Raw genomic sequence first — 15,720 nt, 5'->3', positions numbered from 1 at the left:
ATCATAATAATAATAATAATAATTCTACCTAAAGAAATATTAGCATTTAAAAAGCTATATAGGAACTTACAAATTATTAATAACATATATTTTAATGGTATCACAACACCAAACAAACTAAATAAAAAAAAAAAGATGTTTATTAACTGGATTGTATTTCACTGGATTTCAAACCAGCATCTTCGGAGCATACTACATGTTACAGTTAACATGCGACAATGAGTAAGTGGAACAACTGCAATGGAAAAAAGATCTAAAGTCCTAATTTGGCACCCTCTGATAATGAATAATCTTTCTGACTTGTAACGGCTTCTGTATAGCACATCTGTTTTCTTCCATCTAATCCTGTGCAAAAGGATATCCAATGCATGGTCTGCCAGTTCAGACTTGCTATAATAATGGTAGCAAATGTATTTTTTATATTCTCCAACCAGATCTTAACAAATCTTCCTGTCTGTCCATAGCAGGCCAAGTCACAGTCATAAGGAACTTCATACGCTCCAGGATGTGCTAGGGGATGGAGTTTATCTTTAGTCGAGCAGATCCCAGTTGCTAATTTAACATGTGGTTTGGAGGTTACATTTTATTAGCACTTTGGCTATCTTTTCAGATGTATCTCGGACATTGTTCTCATGTGTTTGAGGAGGGGGAAGCAAGCGGATCATAGTATTTTATCTATTTTGTAGGAGCTGTAGCTATTGGCCAGGAAAGTATGGCAAAAATATTTAAGCTTAGAGCTGGATAGAGCTGCATCATTAACAAACAGTCCTAAGTTCTGTGTGTAAGTGTTTTCAGAATACCTTACTGTTGAGATGATGTGATTGTTTAAGTAGATATCTTCCTGTGTGTGCGTGTGTTTGTTTATTTGCTTGTTGGATTTCTATAAATGGAAATATATTGACAGTATATGTCTGAAAGCCAAGTGACTAATATGTCAAGAAAAGGCAAACAGTTATTAGATTCTTTTTCTACTGTGAAGTGAATTTTTGGGTATTGGCTGTTTAAGTAGGTAACAAAAGAATCCAAGGTGTCCATGGGACCAATGGCAAATACATCATGAACAAAGTATAACCAAACTAACGGCTTGTATGTAGTTTAGTAAGTATTTTGTTTTTGTTTTCAAAGTGTTCCATGTGAAAGTCAGTTAAGGGTGGGGAAAGAAACTACAGTAATACCATTGGTCTATCTGCAGATTTTTCCTTACCATGTAAAGTAACCTGCATGCATAGTAAATCTGAATACTTCAAAGATATGGGAGAGAGGGGATTTAGACTTTATTAAATCAAGTGCCTATTATTGGTACATTAGTAAATAAAGATGTGACATCAAAACTAACCATTATGTCTGAATTTTCAAGGATGCGATTTTTGACTAGTGATTTGAAATGGACAGAATGTTTTATAAAAGTAGAGAAGTTGCCAGTAAGGGAGGCAAGCAGCTTAGTTAACTGTTGAGCAAGTTTATAAGTAGGACTGTCTATGTTATCAACTATAAGGCGAAGGAGGATATTAGATTTGTGGAGTTTAGGCATCCCATAAATACAGGGTGGTTTAACATGAATTGCTTTTATTTTGTTGATATCTTTGGATCAGGAAGTCGCTTTTTTCCGATAATTTACGGATTTTTTTTTTCTTTTTTTTTCAGACATAATGGGGTCTCGATCAAAAATTTGGTAAGCAAAAACTAGCAGATCCTGCATTTATTTTGTTGTAATCCCCTTGATTCATACCCTTATCAGCTTTAGTAATCACAATATTTTTATTCTTCCACAACTTTTTTAAAGCTGCTATTTCATCCTGTGGTATATTACTTTTAGGTGGTTTAGATTTGTTTAGAATGCTAGCTATAATGTCTAAACTCGAATTATTGGCTTCTGAAGGAGGGAAGATTGTAGATGCCACATTCTATGTTCATCATAATTTCTAGTTTAGTAACTTGTTTAAATGTAACAGCAAAGTTATAAACACAACTGAGAGCATTCTTAGTTTCTTCTGTAAGCACCTGTGATGATAAATTTATGATCATGTGATCTTGTCGAATTTGCAATCCGAGCATAGTACATTGCCACTGTTGTATGATTTACAATTTCTACACACATCTGCTTTTAACTTTTCTGAATTCTTTTTTTTTGCCAAAACTTCAGGGATATGATAAAGAACAATCCACAGTTCAGGATTTAAAACATTAAATAGTTCTTTTTGTAGAGCCATTATAGTGCTGTTGAACTTGGTAAGCTCTATGCGACTAATGGCAAATTTTGTTACCATAGGCACCTTCTTCTGTCAGCTACTAGCATATTACTATTTTAAATAATCCATTACAATTACAAAATTGTCTGCACCTTAACTGCTCAGACTGTATGCCTATCTCTGAGTTTTGGGAGATGATTACTATTAATTGTTCATTATTTCTTTTTTTTTTAATAATTATTTTAAATTATTTATTTTATCTATGCAACTTTTACAATTGTTCCTTTGAAGTCTAATAGTATAATGATATACTTCAGCAGCAACCAAGACATAGCTGGTATGCACATGCTTTACGACTCATTCTTATGATTCATGTTTTAAATGCAGTTACTAGTCTGTCTCCCTGATGATGTCCATGCAACACTGGATGAAATATATTGGAGTTTTAGAATAAAATTCTATATATATATTTTTACATGCATAAGCTGTGAATGTTTTTAAATAGCCTTTATGCCAGTGATGATGATCTGTAATTTTCAGGCTGAAATAATTGGTTATTACAGTTTAATGCTTTATTTATCCTTATATCTGTGTTATTCAGTCTTACCTTTATAGCACAAGTATCTCTAAAAATTTAGGTTTTGAAGATGAAATTTGCTTTGTTCTAGATAGTTATGAAAATTCCAAGTTTTCAGATGGAATAGTTTTTTTTTTTTTAAATAACAAAACCTGTGGTGCGTTCATAATTAGAAGAAACACACGTATAAACCATAGTGAAAATTATTTAATTGTAAATATTTCATCCTAAGTATCTTAGGACATCATTAGTACAGTATTTAAACAAAAATTAGGAATAACATACAGTTAGGGCACAATTACAATAGAATCTCATGAAAACGTGCTAAAGTAGTAAAAAAAAAAAAAAAAAAACGTTAATTATTTAACACAGTTTTGTAAGATAATTTCCCATACTTTAGGAATAGTAAGAACATTGTTGCGGTTTAGGTTTGGTCTGTGTAGTAGGGCTTCAGAACTTTCTTTGTATAAACGTTCATGTTTAAATATAGATCTATGTAAAAGTTTAGCCTTTTCCCAATGGATCCTATGGTTTGGATTTTCAATTCTGTGTTGAGAGAGGCCAGATTTCTGCGGTTTAAGAAGACGAATGTAGTCTTGATGTTCCGAGATGCGTTTCTGAACAGACCTACCTGTCTGTCCAAAGTAAGATGATTTGCATGAGCATGGAATCTCATAAACACCAGGTAACATCAAGGGTGAGAATTTGTCCTTAGGAGAAGGTAATAAGTTGTAAATTTTGTTGATAGGTTTGTAAGTAGTGGCAAAATTGTATTTCTTCATAATTTTAGAAAGACGTTCTGAGATGCCTTTAACGTAAGGTATGGGAATCCTATGCACTTCTTCCTGTCTGGTTTGATGTATGCAGAAGTGACTGATGATTTTTTGAGTTGTTTTGGGATTATATCCATTTAGGATGGCTGTATTTTTGATAACTTCTAATTCCTGGTTTAAAGATTCTTCAGAGGAGCAGAATTTGTGTGCTCTGGAAACTAGTGATTTAATAATGCCAGATTTCTGAGGATGATGAGCAGAAGAATTGTGAATGTAGCGACCTGAGAATGTAGGCTTGCGAAAGACGGAAGTGGCGATGGAACCGTCTTCTTTTCTTTTGATGTGTAAATCCAAAAAAGAGATACCCTGTGGAGATTCTTTTTCTAACGTAAAGTTGATGCGATGATGAAGAAGGTTAATTTTATCTAGAAACAGTTGTAATGTAACTGTTTCTTAAAACAGTTAGGATGAAATATTTACAATTAAATAATTTTCACTGTGGTTAATACGTGTGTTTCTTCTAATTACAGATGGCATAGTGATGTGAAGTGGCTTGTAATACTTGTAATAATTGCAAGCTCAATACACACATTTAACATGTGTGTATTGGGCTCGCAATAAACTGAAATAAGAGTAAAATTAAATATGAATGACCCTTCCATAAATTATTATTTATTTGAAGAATTTTTGGCTAGGTTTCATAGACATTAGCAATACAGTTGAAAAGAGATAAACATAAAAACACTTAAATTGCAAGTGTGTGACAATATATGTGCTATCAACTGCAGGAATATAACTCCATCTACAATTATTGCAATTCAAACAATAAAATAAAATTTAAATAATTAATTACAATTTACAATTACAGGATCCCTTGTTTGTTCAGCCTTTGTTATTATGGGCAGACTGATCATTCAGCTAAGATTTATCTGGAGGAACATCAAGAGCATATTTTACTTCAAGAGTTCAATAAATGCCGGCCTGGTTGGCCGAGTGGTTAGTGTATCTGCTCTCCAGTCAAAAGGCTGTGGATTCGAATCCCGCCGTGGGCATGGATGTTTGTCTGTGAAAATACTAGTGGTGGTGGTCAACGGTAGATGGCGTTGGTGTAGATGATGAAGGTAGTTGCGGTTGGTAGATTGGTGAAGATGGAGAGTTGTAGAGTAGGTACCGCCCTCGATGAGTCTTGGACTCCCTGGAGGTATTATGTAATAATAATAATAATAAAAATCTGGTTTAGCTAGACATGCCTTGTCAACAGGGAATAGAATTCATTGAAATAAAGCACACAAAAGTTATTTTCTTCTGGAAAGATTATATAAAGAAAGCTACGAAGCACACTTTCACCATCCTTATCTCAACAAAAACAACTGCCTTAAACTTTCTCAATTTGGAGGAGTCATCCTAAATAACACTCCTCATTCATGTATTTCATAAAATTGCAATTAATTAATTAATTTAAGCTTTTACTCCTTGAATTCAAACAATTGGAGTTATCCTCCTGCAGTTGATGGCACACATATTGTCATGCGCTTTGCAATTTAACTGTTGTTCTTTTTATATTTATCTCTTTTCAAATGTATTGATAATGGCTATGAAACCTAGCTGAAAATTCTGCATATAAATAATAATTTAACATGTCATCTGTATTTAATTTTCTTCTAATGTCATCTACTTGCTTCTCGATTTTTAAGTCCAGTAGGTTGAAAATGTGACTGACCCATCCAATTCACTTATAACTAAGGTATCCAAGAAAAGGGTCTGAATTCATTGCCAAAGTTTCAAAAGATTCCATGTATAAGTTAGCAAAGGGGTGAAAGTGGGGAGACTACCACTGCAACACCCTTTAGTTTGTTTAAAGCTAAAATAAATACTCATTTCATGTTTAAAGAGAGTGCAAATGTCTACGGAGAATATTTTGAAATGAGTTTTAGCATATCATCCACTGGAACATTAGTGAAAAGAGATGATACATCAAATTTCACTATGCAGTTGTTCTCCTACAATTTAATTGGTTTTAACACCCCAACTGGCCATGACATATATATACGTCCAGATAAATCTGGATACGATTCTGTAACATAAGGGTCAAAGCTGTATAACTGAGAGGAGACCTCCACATCGCCTTTAAAGGAATGTGGAGAACCAACCAGGACTTCTGACCTAATATCCAATCCTCACCTTCTCGTGGTGCACCCTGTTGGGTATCTACCTGGATAATGAATGAACAAGGATGGGCTGGCAATTTGGGATTTAGCCAACCAAATTGTAATTCTTATTGGCTTAAACAAAATTATTAAATGATAGTACAACATGACAAAATTTCATGCCGGCTGGGGTGTTTGCCCGGTTAAACAAGCCTCCCCCAGTTGTTTTCACCAGAGTTAACAACGAAAAGTCAGCTACTGGAACAAATCTGAAAAAACACCCCAACTCAACTTCACTAGAGTTAAAGATCGGTACTATCAACATAAGAAGCCTGAATGGCAAAGAAATGGAGCTAGCCGAGGAATTAGATAAGTACCAGGTCGACATAATAGGGGTGACTGAAACAAAAAAGACAAAAACTGGCGAGATCTTTCTGAGCAATAAATATAAAATGTTATATTCAGGCAATGACAATCAAGGAAAAAAAGGAGTAGCCGTTGTAATCAACACTAAATACGAGGCTAATCTTCTTGAATGACAGGCAGTCTCAAGTAGAGTGATGTGGGCAAATATCAGAATGGGGAACTGGACAATGAGACTTATTTGTGCCTATAGTCCCACAGAAGGTATTACTAAGGTAGAAGAGAAGGAATTTTTTAATGCTTTAGAGAAAGCATCTGACACAATGAAAAAGGAAAAGTTGGTCCTTGTTGGGTGGTTTAATCTAAATAGCAGAGTAGGAAATGATTGTCAGACATACAAAAATATATTGGGAAAATTTGGAGAAAAGAATAAAGCTAATAATAATGGCAAATATCTGTTGGATTTCTGCTCAGGACATGGACTGGTTATTACTAACACCATGTTCCAACATAAAAATGTGAACAAATTCACATGGAGAGAAGAGGCAAGAAATAATTCCTAAATAGCGATTCCTAAATAGTGATCACTTCCAATTTCAAATCCTCTGTACAGAGGATTTGAAATTGGAAGTGATCACTATTTAGTCTTGAGCAGGATAAAATTGAATTTCATATTGAAAAGAATAACATGTAAGAAAGTTTTAAAGCGAATAAGAGATGAGCAGCTCTCAGATGTGAACTATAGACTAAAATACACAAAGATTATTGTAGAAAAAATGAAAAAGTTTGAGAACAGGAACCAAACTTTAGAGATTCATGGCAAGCCTTGAAGAAAACCTTGATTGATTCAGCCAGAGAGGCATGTGGTGAGGTTGTCTGCAAGGATAGAAAAATCAGAACTCCATGGTGGACACAGGAAGTTAAAGAGGCAGTGAAGGAAAAGAAGAAAGCATATCAAAAGTGTTCCTGGCAAATAACTCAGCTTGTGCTCTTAGAGAATACAGAGACAAATGTAAGAAAGCTAAACACTGTGTAAAACTAGCTAAACAAAAGTCATGGGAGGACTTTGGCAAGAACATAGAAAATAAATATCAAGAAGTGGTAAAATATTTTGGAGGTTATTGAAGAAGCTTAGAATTGGAGGAAAGAGTACTGTAAAAGGTGTTAGAGATGATAAAATTGACATGAAAATGGGAGAAAAAGATATCCTTGAAGTATGGAGTAATTACTTCGAGAAATTGCTAAATGAAACAAGAAGTGATAGCACAGTGGTAAAAAACACTCGACAGGCATACAGTCAGGAATACATATCCATACTTGAAGTAGAAAAAGCCATCAAAGGCTTAAAATGTGGAAAGGCAGCAGGAGATGATATTTGACCAGAAATGCTGAAGTATGGTGGTATAAAAGTCTTGCAGTGGCTGCACTGCATAGTTCAGAAGGCCTGGACAGAGGGACAAATTCCCGATGATTGGAGTAGAGCTCTCATAGTACTCATATATAAAAAGGGAAATAAAACTGAATGTTAGAATTACAGAGGTATTTCCCTACTGAGTGTTCCTGGTAAGATATATGCAAGTATACTTGAGAAGTGGTTGAGAAGAATTGTAGGAGAAAAGCTTCGTGAAGACCAAGCTGAAGTCCGGCCAAATAGAGGCTGTCAGGATCAGATCTTCACTTTGCGACAAATAGTGGAGAAATCATGGGAATATAACAAAGATCTCTATTTGAGTTTTGTAGATCTGGAAAAGGCATATGATAAGGTGCCAAGAGAGAAGCTATTCAATACACTACAGTTATATGGTGTCAATGGAGCATTATATCAAGCAATACTTAGTCTTTATTTGAGTTGTAAGTCAGCAGTTAGAATTGAAGGAAGTACAGAAAGATGGTTTAATGTTAAATCTGGTCACCATTCCTCTCGACAACCGACCCAAGGTACTTGAATTTCTTCCCTGAAATTAGCCTTTCACCCTGGAGTCGTATGATGATATCCTCTTCACTCCCTGTTGACATATATTCAGTCTTCACCCAGTTAATTCTCATGCCGCTCTCCTCCAATTTCTTTTTCCACTCTTCCAGAGTATTTTCAAGCTTCTCTCGGGATGATTCGCATAGAACAATGTCATCGGCAAACAGTATGCTCCATGGTGCCTCCTTCTTGACATCCTCCACTAGTACATCCATGACCAGGTCAAAGAGGTAGGGGCTCAGAGCTGACCCTAGGTGTAGCCCTACGACAACAGGGAACCCTTCTGTTATGCCGACACTAGACCTGACCTGCGTTTCTGTTCCCTCATACATCTCCTTCACCAACACCTCACGTACTTCTCCGACACCCCCTTCTTCCTCATACACCTCCATACCTCCTGCCTGGCCACTATGTCGTATGCCTTTTCCAGATCTATAAACACCATGTGCAGATCCACTTGCATCTCTCTATATTTCTCCATCAATCGCCTTAGCGCAAATATTGCATCCGTTGTCCCTCTTCCTGGCATAAATCCAAACTGCCCCTCATCAATTTTCGTTTCCTGTCGTAACCTTGCTTCAATTACTCTTTCCCATATTTTTAATGTGTGTGACATCAGCTTGATTCCTCTATAGTTGCCACAGTCTTGAAGATCTCCTCTTCCTTTGTAGATTGGGACGAGAATACTTTTCCTCCATTCCTTTGGTATCTTTTCCTGTTGGGCTATTTTACACATCAGATCCCATAACATATCCATGCCCTCACTGCCCAAACTCTTCCGTACTACCCTAGGTATCTGGTCTGCTCCCACAGCCTTTCCAATGATAGTACTACATTAAAAGTTACATCATTACTAACTTCCCATCAACAATTTTCCTCCAGATTACACCTGTTATCTGTTAAATTCAATATTATCAAATCTTATATTTCTGTCTTCTAAGGCACTTTTTACTGCATCAATCCGCCTAGATCCTGGTCCTCATCTAAGTCTTTTTCCTGCCATCCTGGGAAAGAACACCTGTTCTTGGCCTCTCCTATTCTGTTTAAATAGTACTACCTGAGATTAATTCTGTTAGCACTGTTAACATTATTGAATGTTAACAATGTAAAGTCCTTTCCTAATATCCCCATTTTTAATATGATACTGCCATTCAATGCCACCTGTTCAGTCTACCTAAACTTTCTCAGTACTTATTTGTGGTCTACAGTCTTTGATCAATCCATAAGTTAAAACGGGTTTGAACACTGTCTTGTATACAACTAATTTAGTGTTTCGACTAATATCTCTTATTCCATATAAACTTATTCATTTGACTTCCTACAATACCAGCTTTGTTAATTCTGATGTCTATTTCCATATTTAATTTACCATCTTCACTAAAAATCGTGCCTCAGTAGCTGAAATGTTTTACTTGTTCTATAGGTTCTCCATTCAAAATTTTGATATCAGGTTTAATACCACTTTCCTTCATAGTGATCCATATAGATAATGAATAACAGAGGGGATAATGTACATCTTGTCTGACACCAGATGTAACATTAAACTACCTTCCTGTACTACCTTCAATTCTAACTGCTGACTGAAAACTCAAATAAAGACTAAGTATTGCTGGATATAATGCCCCATTGATACCATATAAATGTAGCATTTTGAATAGCTTCTCTCTTGACACTTTGTCATGCCTTTTCCCAGATCTACAAAACTTAAATACAGATCATTGTTATATTCCCATGATTTCTCAACTATTTATCGTAAAGTGAAAATCTGATCCTGACAGCCTCTATTCCTGAATCCAGCTTGCTCTTCACCAACCTTCTCTTTCACAATTCTTCTCAACCGTTTCTCAAATATACTTGCATATATCTTACCAGGAACACTCAGTAATGAAATACCTCTGGAATTCTCACATTCAGTTTTATTTCCCTTTTTATATATGGGTACTATGAGAGCTCTACACCAATCATCTGACTTCATCGCTCTGCCCAGTCCTTCTGAACTATGAAGTGCAGCCACTGTAAAAATTTTATACCTCCATACATGATCATTTCTGGTCGAATATCATCTACTCCTGCTGCCTTTCCACATTTCAAGCTTTTGATGGCTTTTTCTACTTCAAGTATGGATATGTATTCCTGACTGCATGCCTGGTCAGTGTTTTTTAAAACTACACTGTCATCACTGCTTGATTCATTTAGTAATTTTTCAAAGTAATTACTCCATACTTCAAGGATATCTTTTTCTCCTGTTTTCATGTTACCTTTATCATCTCTAATTCCTTTTACAGCACTCTTTCCTCCATTTCTGAGCTTCTTCAACAACCTCTAGAATATCTTACCACCTTCTTGATATTTATTTTCTATGTTCTTACGAAAGTCCTCCCATGACTTTTATTTAGCTAGTTTTACACAGTGTTTAGCTTTCTTACATTTGTCTCTGTATTCTCTAAGAGCACAAGCTGACTTATTTGTCAGGAACTTTTGATATGCTTTCTTCTTTTCCTTCAATGCCTCTTTAACTTCCTGTGTCCACCATGGAGTTCTGATTTTTCTATTCTTGCAGACAATCTCACCACATGCCTCTCTCTGGCTGAATCAATCCGTATTTTCTTCAGGGCTTGCCACTGAATCTCCAAGGTTTGCTTCCTGTTATCAAACGATTTCATTTTTTCTTGAATGATGTTTGTGTATTTTAGTCTAGAGTTCACATCTGAGCTACTCAACTTTTATTCGCTTTAAAACTCTTTCACATGTTCTTTTCAATATGAAATTCAATTTTATCCTGCTCAAGACTAAATAGTGATCACTTCCAATTTCAAATCCTCTGTACACTCTGGTGTCCTGCACCAGGGAGAAAACATCACTATCAACAATAACATAGTCAATGAGACTTTTCTTATTCCTTGCCTCTTCTCTCCATGTGAATTTGTGCACATTTTTATGTTGGAACTTTGTGTTAGTAATAACCAGTCCATGTCCTGAGTAGAAATCCAACAGGCATTTGCCATTATTATTAGCTTTGCTCTTTTCTCCAAATTTTCCCAAAATATTTTTGTATGTCTCACAATCATTTTCTTACTCTGCTATTTAGATCCCCAACAAGTATCAATTCTTCCTTTATCACTTTGTCAGTTGCTTTCTCTAAAGCCTCAAAAAAATTCCTCCACTTCTACCTTAATAGAATCTTCTGTGGGACCATAGGCACAAATAAGTCTCATTGTCCAGTTCCCCATTCTGATATTTGCCCACATCATTCTACTTTAGACTGCCTGCCATTCAAGAAGATTAGCCTTGTATTTAGTGTTGAATACTATGGCTACTCCTTCTTTTCTTTGATTGTCATTGCCTGAATATAACATATTCAGGCAATGACAATTCATAACATATTCAGGCAATAATCATGGGAATACAAAATGTATTCCCATGATTTCTCTACTACTTCTCTTAAAGTGAAAATCTGAGAAACATGACAACCTTTGTTTGACCTGAACCCAGCTTGTACTTTTCCAAGCTTCTCCTTCACAATTTTTCTTAGTTGTTTCTCAAGAATACTTGCATAAATCTTACCTGGAATATTCTCAGTAGAGAAATTCCTCTGTAATTCTCACATTCAGCTTTATTCCCTTTTTTATAGATATGTACTATGAGTGCTCTACTCCAATCATTGGGAATTCGACCTTCTGACCAGGCCCTCTGAATTATGCAGTGTAGCCATTGTGAAACTTTTATACCTCCATATTTTAGCATTTCTGGTCAAATATCATCTACTCCGGCTGCCTTTCCACATTTCAGGTTTGCAATAGCTTTTTCTACTTTGAGTACAGATATATGTATAATATATGTATATAGATATAGATGTTTAAATTATATTTTGATGAAGATATAATGAACATGAAAGCTATGCAGTTCATTGCCACTACAAACCTCAAAAGCTTTTCTTGTTGTTTTTATAGGAAAGACAGACAGCAGTGAACTGAAGGTATTTTTAGTGTTATTACTACTTCAAGGCATAGTTCAGAAATCGGAGGTAAAATGGTATTGGTTTAAAAAAAGGATGATCAAGACACCATTTTTTTCAGTGACATCTGAATGTAGGTATTCCTTAATAATGAAATTTTTACACTTTGCCGACAAGGATTCTGATTATCCCAATATCCAAAACTAAAAAAATAAGTTTTTTTTTTAACTCCCTCAAAAAGAAGTTACAGGAAATTTATACACCAGAACAAGATATATGTGTTGATGAAAGCCTTATTTTATACAAGGGCTGACTTGGTTGGAAGTAGTACATGCAGCTGAAGAGCTCTTGTTTCAGTTTGAAATGCTTTGAACTCTGTGAATTATCTAGTAGCTACATATATGAACTGATAATTTATACAGGTAAAGGCATCAGGTATGCAGTTTGTTGCCTAATGCTGCTTTTGGAAGATGAACTGTTACCTTAGCATCTTTGCTGTGAAATAAGGGGGTAATGCATTATCTTAGATAATTATCCCGAGCTCACAGACTACTAGTTACCAAGAAAACTGATGTTTATGGGACTGCTATGACCACCCGAAAAGAAATCCCTGAAGACCTCAAACTGAAAAAGTTGAAGAAAAGAGAAACTTGTGTCTTTTAGTGCGGGAAGATTGTTGCCTTGAAATGGAAAGACAACAAAGATATCACTATGCTGAGCACCATCCGTAGTTACAAAATGGAGGATGTAGAGACAAAGAAAGGAACAGTGAAAAAAAACCAATTGTGGTATTACAGTACAACAACATTAGAGGTGTTGATCATTTAGACCAAATGCTTTCACATTATCCTGCTATCCGGAACAAATAGATATTATGTAAAAATATTCAGACACCTTTTACATATCTCAGTGTACAATACTGTTGTACTACACACAAAGTTAGGTGGTAAGCTTGATCACATAGACAGGATCATTTGAAACCCACTACCTGAGCACTAACAAGAAAGACAGAAGATGAGCTAAAGGAGGGAACCCGATCAGACTGACAGGAAGGCACTTTCCAAAATATATACCCCTACTGCAAAGCAAGTAGAACCAAGAATAAAATGTGCCATTTGATGCACAAGATCAGTTTTAGGAAAGAAGGTTCACAAAGAAACATGTGTGTTGCTCCAATTACCAGGTAGGGTTGTGTGCTTCAACATGCTGCAAAATCTAAGATACTACTCGAAACCTCTGAAGAAATGTCACTGTATGTAGGTTATTATAGTTATTGTTGAATGTATAAAAATTATTTATTAGCTAAATATTCTTTTTTAGTAAATCATTGACAGTTTTTGTATAAAAATTGTAAATAAATAGTTTTTATACCTAGTTAATCATGTAGTCTTGAAAAAAAAAAAAAAAAACCTATCTTGGGATAAAGTACCTGAAATTGCAACTAACGATCAAAGGGTTAACTGCCTGAGTCTGACATGGAGTTCTGATTTTTCTATCCTTGCAGATTACCTAACCCATGCCTCTGGCTGAATCAATCAAAGTTTTCTTTTGGGTTTGCCATTGAATCTCCAGGTTTTGGTTCTTGTTTTCAAACTCTTATTTGTGTGTATTTGAGTCTACAGTTCACATCTGAACAATATGAAGTTCAGTTTTATCCTGCTCATCACTAAATGGTGATCACTTCTTATTCCAAATTCTTTGTATACTCTTGTATCCTGAACCAGTAGGAAAACAATTGTCAACAATAACATAGTTAATGAGACTTTTCTTATTCCTTGCATCTTCTCTCCTTGTACACATTTTTCTGTTGGAAGAACATGGTGTTAGTAATAATTAGTAAATGTCCTGAGCAGAAATCTGGCAGGAACTTACGATTATTATTAGGTTTGTATTTTTTTCTCCAAATATTCACAAAATATTCTTTTATGTCTTGTAATCATTCCTACTCAGTCATTTAGATCTCCAATAAGGACCAACATTTCCTTTTTCACTGTGTCAGCTGCCTTCTCTAATGCCTCAACACATTCCTCGACTTCTTCCTTAGTAGAACTTTCTGTGGAACCATAAGCACAAATAAGTCTCGCTATCCAGTTCCGCATTCTGATATTAGGCCACATCACTCTACTTGATATTGCCTACCATTCAAGAATATCCTCATATTTAGTGTTTAATATTATAGCTACTCCTTTTTGTTGCCTAGAAAGATCACACCTGTTTTTGGCTTCATTGTTTTGGTAACACCTATTATGTCAATCTGGTACTTATCCATTTCTTCGACTAGTTCCATTTCTTTTCCATTGATGGTGCCAATTTTGATTTCTGCTGATGTTGAGCTGGGGTTCAATTTTCAAAATATTAGCCTCAGGAACAGAGTTAATTTCACCTTCAAGACCTGCACTCCATCTGGAACATTCATTTCTTGTTCTTAAAAAAGGACAAACCCTCTCCACATCCAGACTATACACACACCATATCCCCCTACCCAACATTAAAAGGTTTAGACAGCCTGACTGGGCTCACTCCTAAAGCAACACAAGATAAGAACAGTCTATAAACCTCTAGACCAGTGTTTCTCAAACTTTTTTCGACCAAAATAACCCTCACAAATGGTTATTTTGTAATGTATAAATTAATAATTAAATAAACATCAATTAAATCATCATTAAATTAATTTGTGCTGACAAATTAATTTAAAAATGACAAATTCCAGAATTTCTCGCAGAACACCTATTCACCTTCCACCGAACACCAGTGTTCTGGGGAATACCGGTTAAGAACCACTGCTGTAGACAATGTTGCTACCTTCCTGAGACAAATCAAAGCCCACCAAAATCCTCTCTTTTTTCCCAGGTGTCTATGGTATCTCTATCCTTTGTCAATGCTGGATCCAGTATTTTGGACAGACCACCTTTATATGAAGAAAAGACCACAAAAATAATGTGCCTTGAAAGAAAACCATTTCAGTAGGTGGAAGAAAGCCAGACTAATCCTAAACAAATTTTGGCATACCACCGTATCCTCCCATCAGCAAGAATATCAAAAAACCATTTGTAATGTTGCTGTTGTTCTCTACATCATTTCATTCTTGGTTTTTGTTGAGTATGTCCAAAGTGCCTTTGATAATGCTAGCTTAAGCTGGCAAAATGCAGTATGTAAATATTTAATCTAATTATTAAATTATTTGTTTTAATTTATTTTAAAGGTTCTATGTTGTTTTTATTTCAGAAACTTCAACATGAATCACTTTAACAACTATGGAGACTTGAATATAGAAATCAAGTGCCTCCATAGGGCAAGTGGAAGAACAATGAGACATTGTACCCTTTGATTGTAAAAGACCCAAGTTCGATTCTCATCATGACAAGAATAATCTTCATATGGGCTTTTCAGTTGAAGATGAATTAGATCTCATATGAAGGTAGGAGGGTTTTCCTCCTGGAAACTTGGGTTTTTCATTCCACATATAGGCAAATCAGCCAGGAAAATAAAATTTACAGACAAAACAATATTATTTGTGGTGATGTTAGGTAATAGATGTCACTGTCTGCTGATGGCAGTAATGTTGCTGAGTGCTATAGTTGAAGGATTAATAAGGGAGATAGTGAGTTGGGAATAGAGTGCTCTCCCACATGAGTCTTTGAACTCCCTGGTGGTGTCACGTAATAATAATAATAAAAGTTGTAGCTTTAAATAAGATTTCTAATCTTATTCTAGGAAAAAAAAATCATAATCCAAATTAAAATT

General features: G+C 35.3%; 1 protein-coding gene across 6 annotated transcripts in view; it reads right to left on the bottom strand.

Moving 5' to 3' along the window:
- Positions 1–15,720, bottom strand: part of LOC150095352 (lethal(3)malignant brain tumor-like protein 4) — a 381,800-nt gene that overhangs the window by 2,899 nt on the left and 363,181 nt on the right. The window lies entirely within an intron of this gene.

Source organism: Typopeltis vanoorti, chromosome 20, assembly GCF_054136105.1.
Source record: "Typopeltis vanoorti isolate ZY-2024b chromosome 20, IOZ_Tvanoo_1.0, whole genome shotgun sequence".
Classification (NCBI taxonomy): domain Eukaryota; kingdom Metazoa; phylum Arthropoda; class Arachnida; order Uropygi; family Thelyphonidae; genus Typopeltis; species Typopeltis vanoorti.
Note: the sequence above shows the minus strand (reverse complement) of the source record. Positions and strands in the feature narration are given on the sequence as shown.